The sequence below is a fragment of the Pleurodeles waltl genome, chromosome 4_1 (genome assembly GCF_031143425.1).
Source record: "Pleurodeles waltl isolate 20211129_DDA chromosome 4_1, aPleWal1.hap1.20221129, whole genome shotgun sequence".
NCBI classification, from domain to species: domain Eukaryota; kingdom Metazoa; phylum Chordata; class Amphibia; order Caudata; family Salamandridae; genus Pleurodeles; species Pleurodeles waltl.
In genome coordinates, this window is record NC_090442.1 from 550,433,238 (window position 1) to 550,440,624 (window position 7,387).

Genomic DNA, 7,387 nt, shown 5'->3' on the forward strand with positions numbered 1-7,387 from the left:
TCGCAAGGTCCACCAGGGGTCTGTACACTGGAGGATGTCGCCATCTCATATTCATCATCAGCAGTTGAAGCCTATGGAGGAAAACGGTGAGCAGAGGGTCTTATTCACACATCAATTGAAATAATGATGCATCTTTTACTTTATAGAACTTGTATGTGAATCTGAGAGTCAGTTGCTGTGCCAATGTCTTCTGTGACACAGTTAGGTGCCATGGCCTGTGGCCCCCTAAAATGACGGCTGCCTGACCTGCGAGGAGGGACAAGTGGAAATTAGGTAATTCCGCTTGTGTTGTGCACCGTTATGGTAGGTGGTCGACGACCGCCATGCAACTTCGCATTGATTATCATTGTGCCCTATGGTGTTCCAGGAGCCAATGGTGATGTACGCCGGTGGTGACGGTACGCACCACCACGGGCATAACAGCCATTTTCTATCGGTTCACTCACTTACTACCTGACCTTCAACAGGAGAGGACCTACACTGCAAGTGCTGCTGTGACCTGTGCTGGAAGCGACAATGTCTCATGTGTATGGGGAAAGGACCCCTGCCTTCACTGCAGAGGAGTTGGAGAAACTGATGGATGGGGTCCTACCCCAGTACACGTTACTCTAAGGTCCTCCAGAAAAACAGGTGAGTACACTGTGAGCATGATGAGTGGGCTATGAATGTATGGATTGATGTGTTTGTAAGTCACATGTGGGGGGGTGAGGCGTCCTGGCCAGGGTGATGCATGTATGGTGGTCAATGTATGTGTGTCAGGGGATTGGAGGGATCTGGTGGGCCATGAGTGTGATGGTCTGGATGGTTAACTAATGCCCTTTTCTGCTGTCTTTTCCATGCAGGTCAGCGCCCATCAGAAAAAGGGCATTTGGCATGCCATCGGCAAGGCGATGCAGACCCTGGGGGTCTTTAACAGGCGGTGCACCCATTGCCGCACACGGTGGGAAGACCTCCACCGCTGGGCAAGGAAGATGGCGGAGGCCCAGCTGGGGCTGGCCTCCCAACTAGGAAGGGGTGCATGTCATTCCCTGACTCCCCTGATGTTCCGGATCCTGGCGGTGCCCTATCCGGAGTTAGATGGGCAACTGAAGGCATCACAGCAGCCACAAGGGGGTGAGTACAGATTAGGATGAATGACTGTGCGCGCGTTAAGGTTTACCTGGGTGGGGGATGTGGGCTGTCGGTGCCCTGAGGCCAGGGCAAGCTCTGAAGCACTCCACCCCCAATAGTGTTAGTGTTCATCTACTACTGGTCAGGGTCCTGTGGGTTTCAGGTGTGCAGCTAATGGCGTTAAGCATTGTACCCCATGGGCTGGTGACTATCTTAGTAACTGGTAGTGCATGGCCTAGGGCATAGGGCTGCTCCCTGTGAGTTGTGTATGCCAACGGTAGTTTTGTTGCTGGCATTGACCAAGTGTATCCTCTGTCTCTCCCCTCCCTGTTTGTTTTGTCACCGTGTCCTTGTGTGCATTAGCATCATCTGGCGGAGGATCAGAAGCACCGGCGATGGAGGGAGCTGCATCCCACCTGGGCCAGGAGGCCGAATCCACCAATGGTGAGGGCACCAGTGGGATGGAGGGCGAGGGGAGCACCATAACGGGGACCGGAGGGGACACCACAGACATCGACTCCTCCTCCGATGGAAGCTCCCTGGGGGTGGCGGACACCTCTGTGTCCACCCCAACAACAGGTACAGCCACCAACCCCCTATCAACACCACCCTCCCAGCAGCCCCTCCGTTTGTTTCCCGTGCCCGCTCACCCAGGAGGGTGGGCATCTTCTTTGCCCCAGGCACCTTAGGCCATGCCCCAGTCAGCCCTGCTACCATCAGTGTGCAGGCTATTGACCTCCTGAGATCCCCCAGTGTTGGGCAGTCAACCATACTGAATGCCATCCAGGGTGCAGAGAGGAATTTGCAACAAACAAATGCATACCAGAAGGGCATTCACTCTGGTGTGGTGGCCCAACAGAGAGCATTTCAGACTCTGGACTCAGCACTGATGGCAGCCATTGTCCCTGTCTCTAGCCACCCTTTTCCAACTTCCTCTATCCAGTACCAATCCCCTCAACCTCCACCTATCCCAAGCACACCTGCAGACCAGCATTCACCCAAATCACCACTCAAAAGTGGCTCAGGCAAACACAAGCACCACACTTCATCTCACAGGCACTCACACAAGCACCATCCCAATGCAGACATACCAACATCCACTGCCTCCACTGTGTCCCCCTCCTCCTCCTCATCCACCTCCCTCCCTAAGCGTCTACACTCACACCTGCATGCACTACATCCTAATCCACTACCTCCATCACCAGCATGCCCATCACAACACACCCCTCACTGGCAGTCACCACCCCCACATCCATGCACACGTCCTGTGTCCTCTCCCAGTGTGTCTGTGACCCCTCCTCCCAAAGCACACAAAAGCAAGCACCCACCCACCCAACAGCCACCCACCTCACAACAGCATCCAGCCCATGCACCTGCACCCAAACTCAGCAGACAGACACCTGTTACAACCACTCCCTCTTTCTCCACTCCCAAACCCTCTCCCTCTTCCCGCCCCAGTGTCCCTAAGAAGCTTTTCCTGGCAAACATTGACCTCTTCCCTACCCCTCCCCCCATCCTTCCCCTGGGCCAGGGTGACCAGAGCCCAGCCCAGCACCTCAGCCACCAAATAGTCATCCGCTGTGGTTCCTGCAGCTATCAAAGGCTCAAAGGGGGCACCCATCAGCCCAGCCAGTGTGCCACCAACCCCTGCCAAGGGCAAAGCCATTCTGCCACCTGGCAAGGTGAATAAGGGGACAGGATCCAGTAAGGGGAAGGAGCCACAACCACCCAGCAAGGTGACCTCAAAGACTCCAGCTGCCAGACCCAACGTCACACCATCATCTGCTAAGGTGAGGAAGGGGCAGAAAAAAACAGCCAAGGCACTTCAGCCGTCCGAGGCTGCAGGTGAAGGTCTGGTATGTACCAGCACAACCGCCAGCACTGCTACCTGCACCGCGGCCAGCACCACCAGCAGCCCCGCCGCTAGCACCGCCGCAAGCCCCGCCACCTGCACTGCCACCTGCACCGCTGTAAGCACCACTACCAGCAGCAGCAGCCCCATTGGGCAGCCGTCCGAGGCTGCAGTTGAAGGGCTGGAGCCTCGCTCCACCACTGGCAGCCCCCGCACCTGCACCACAGCCAGCACCGCCACCTGCACCACCGCTAGCACTGCTGCAAGCACCGCCACCTGCACCGCTAACAGTAGCACCACTGGCAGCAGCAGCAGCCACAGTAGGCAGCCGTCCGAGGCTGCAGGAGAAGGGCCGGAGCTTCCCTCATCACTAGCAGCACCCCCACTAACCCCGGCACTACCACCAGTTTGCAGCCGTAGCCGTCGCCGGATGGAGTCTAGCCCTGCCTCCATGGACTATCATGCAACCTGGTCCCTGCAAATCCTGTGCCTCAGACACCCAGGTGGGGGACAGTGAACTGCCACACCCCAAGTGTTGCATCACTGGACACATAGCCCCCTCCAGAACCAGTGGAAGAAGCCATCCACTCAGCCCCTCCTTGCCAGGATGAAGCACACTGGGCACAACACCCCCTCCAGAACAAGTGGAGAAATGCATCCACTCACCCTATCCTTGGCAAGATGAAGCACACTGGGCACAAAGCCCCCTCCAGAACCAGTGGAGAAATGCATCCACTCACCCTATCCTTGGCAAGATGAAGCACACTGGGCACAAAGCCCCCTCCAGAACCAGTGGAGAAATGCATCCACTCACCCTATCCTTGGCAGGATGAAGCCCACTGGGCACTCAGCCCCCTCCAGAACCAGTGGAAGAAGCCATCCACTCAGCCCCTCCTTGCCAGGATGAAGCACACTGGGCACAAAGCACCCTCCAGAACCAGTGGAAGAAGCCATCCACTCAGCCCCTCCTTGGCAGGATGAAGCACACTGGGCCCAAAGCCCCTTCCAGAACCAGTGGAAGAAGGCATCCACTCACCCTATCCTTGGCAGGATGAAGCACACTGGGCGCAAAGTCCCCTTCAGAACCAGTGGAGAAATGTATCCACTCACCCTATCCTTGCAAGGATGAAGCACACTAGGTACAAAGCCCCCTCCAGTGCCAGTGGAAGAAGGCATCCACTCAGCCCCTCCTTGCCAGGATGAAGTACACTGGGCACAAAGCCCCCTCCAGAACCAGTGGAAGAAGCCATCCACTTCCCCCCTCCTTGTGTTGTAACTTAATAGCGATTAGATTAAGCATTAGCAGAAGACATCTTGTATTTAGCAACTATTGTGAACATTTGGTGGAATCCATTTTGTATTCATGGCAGCCATTTTCTCTGCCATGTGCTCGCCATGTGGTCTGTCCTACCTTTCTGTTAACTACTCTTGAAAATCTGTCTTGTGACAAGTTATATTTAGCATCTCCCACTTACGCACATGCCCAGTAAGATCTGCAGCTGTTAGTAATCAGTAACAGACAGTAACGTGTCAAGTAGTCCTTGAAACTGTTAGCCCCTCCTACCTGGCGACTGTGCATTTCCATATGACCTTACATGTATGGAAGTCTTGCTTCTATAATTGTACCACCTTCTTTTAGCCCCTGCGTGGGTATAAAAGGAGCATGCTCTCTTAGTTCAGTGTGCTACTTCAAACATTACTGAAGGGTGCTGTTTGAACTGTAGTACCACCTCATGAGGTTTAATAAACTTTGTCTTTTATTTCAGTTTCTGTGCCAACTTCTTCCTATATGGTCTGAGGACTTTGTGCAGAGAAGGGCGAACCCCTTGCACTAGTAGGCCTTGCTGAGGCTTACTTCAACACTTGCCAGAATGAAGCACACTGGGCACAAAGCTCCCTCAAGAACCAGTGGAAGAAGCCATCCACTCAGCCCCTCCTAGCCAGGATGAAGCACACTGGGCACAAGGCCCCCTCCAGAACCAGTGGAGAAATGCATCCACTCACCCTATCCTTGGCAGGATGAAGCACACTGCTTGGTCCTGTGGAGTGCAAAGCCACAGTTTCTCAAGTGGGTGGTTTGCCCACTGCTTGGTTCTAGCGAGTGCACAGCCACAGTCTCTCAAGTGGGTGGTTTGCCCGCTGCTTGGTCCTGGGGAGTGCAAAGCCACAGTCTCTCTAGTGGGTGGTTTTCCCACTGGTTCTGGAGGGGGCCTTGTGCCCAGTGTGCTTCATCCTGGCAAGGATGCGGTGAGTGGATGCCTTCTTCCGCTGGTTCTGGAGGGGGCCTTGTGCCCAGTGCGCTTCATCCTGGCAGGGATGCGGTGAGTGGATGTCTTCTTCCACTGGTTCTGGAGGGGGCCTTGTGCCCTGTGATGCACATCTTTGGGAGTGCAAGGTCACAGTCTTTCACCTGGATGTCAAACCCACAAGACTTGCAGTGGGCAGGATGCATAACACTCCATGGAGGCAGGACTACAGTCCATCCGCCTGCGGCTACGGTTGCACAGTGGTGGCAGTGCCGGTGCTGGTGTCGATGCTGCCAGTGGTGGAGGGAGGCTCCAGCCCTTCCCCTGTGGTCTCAGACGGCTGCCCACTGGGGCTGCTGCTGCTGGCAGTGGTGCTGGTGTCAGTGCTGCCAGTGGTGGGGGAAGGCTCCAGCCCTTCCCCTGCAGCCTCAGACGGCTGCCCACTGGGGCTGCTGCTGCTGCTGGTAATGGTGCTGGCAATGATGATGGTGGCGGTGCTGGCAGTGGTGTTGGTGTCGGTGCTGCCAGTGGTCGCCATGGTTGGTTTTGGGTGCTCAGATTCTGTCACAGCACCAGGCGTCCTGTCCCTCCTGCTTGCAGGCCCTTTGCTCTTGCCCTTGCCGTGTGGTGGTGCCTCCTTGCCGTGTAATGGTGCCTCCTTGCTGCCTGGTGGTGCCACCTTGCCCTTCCCCTTTTAAGCTGTTGGTACATCCTTGTCCTTCCCCTTGGCAGCTGGTTCGTGCACACTGCCAGTGCTAATGGGTGTCTCCTTGGAGTCTCTCATACCTAAAGAAGCTGCCGAAACTACAGTGGCCGTGGACTGGGTGGCTGAGGTGTTGGCCTGGGTTCTGCCCACCCTGGCCCGACGTGAAGGATGGGGGGTAGGGAAGAGGTCAACGGCGGAGAGGAAAAGCTTCTTAGGGACACTGGGGCAGGAAGAGGGTGAAGGTTTGGGAGTGGAGGAAGAGGGACTGGTTGTAGGATGTGTCTGTCTGCTGTGTTTGGGTGCAGGTGCATGGGCTGGATGCTGTTGTGAGGTGAATGGCTGTTGGGGGTCTGAGTGCTTGCATTTGTATACTTTGGGAGGAGGGGCACAGACACAGTGGGAGAGGACACAGGGGATGTGTGCATGGATGTGGGGGTGGTGACTGCCAGTGAGATGCGTGTAGTGATAGGTGTGATAGTGATGGAGGCAATGGGTGTGGATGTAGTGCATTCAGGTGTGAGTGGAGATGCTACTGGGAGGGAGGTGGACGAGGAGGAGGAGGGGGACACAGTGGAGGCAGTGGATGTTGTTATGTCAGCATCTGGATGGTGTTTGTGTGAGTGCCTGTGGGATGATGGGTGATGCTTGTGATTGCCAGAGCCACTCCTGTATGATGTCTTGGGTGCATGCTGGTCGGAATGTGTGCTTAGGATAGGTTGGGGTTCAGGGGCATGGGACTGGGCAGAAGAAGTTGGAGGGGGGAGGCTAGAGACAGGAACAATGGCTGCCATCATGGAGGAGGCCAGATCATGGAATGATCTCTGTTGGGCCGCCACGCCAGAGTGAATGCCCTCCAGGAATTCATTTGTTTGTTGCAAGTGCCCTGTCAGGCCCTGGATGGCATTCACTATGATTGACTGCCCAACAGAGATGGATCTCAGGAGGTCAATAGCCTCCTCATTCAGGGCAGCAGGGCTAGCTGGGGCAGGGCCTAAGGTGCCTGAGTCGAAGGAGATGCCGACCCTCCTGGGTGAGCGGGCACGGGAAACTCGTTGAGGGGCTGTTGGGAGGGCGGTGCGGGTACAGGGGGTGGCAGCTGTACCTGTAGTTGGGGAGGCCACAGAGCTGTCCGTCATCACTAGGGAACTTCCATTGGAGGAGGTATCACTTTCAGAACTGTCCCTTCCTGTCTTTGCCGTGGTGCTCCCCTTGCCCTACGTCCCACTGGTGCCCTCACCGTCGGTGGATTCAGCATCATGGGCCATGTGGGATGCAGCTCCCTCCGTCGCCAGTGCCTCTGCTCCTCCGACAGATGATGCTGACGCACAGAAGGACAGGATGACAAAACAAAAAGGTGGGGAAGAGACAGATGATACACTTGGTCAGTGTCAGAAACAACACCACCGTTGGCATACACAGTCACAATGCTAGTCACCAGGCCATGGACTGGAATACCTAACACCAGCTGCAGCA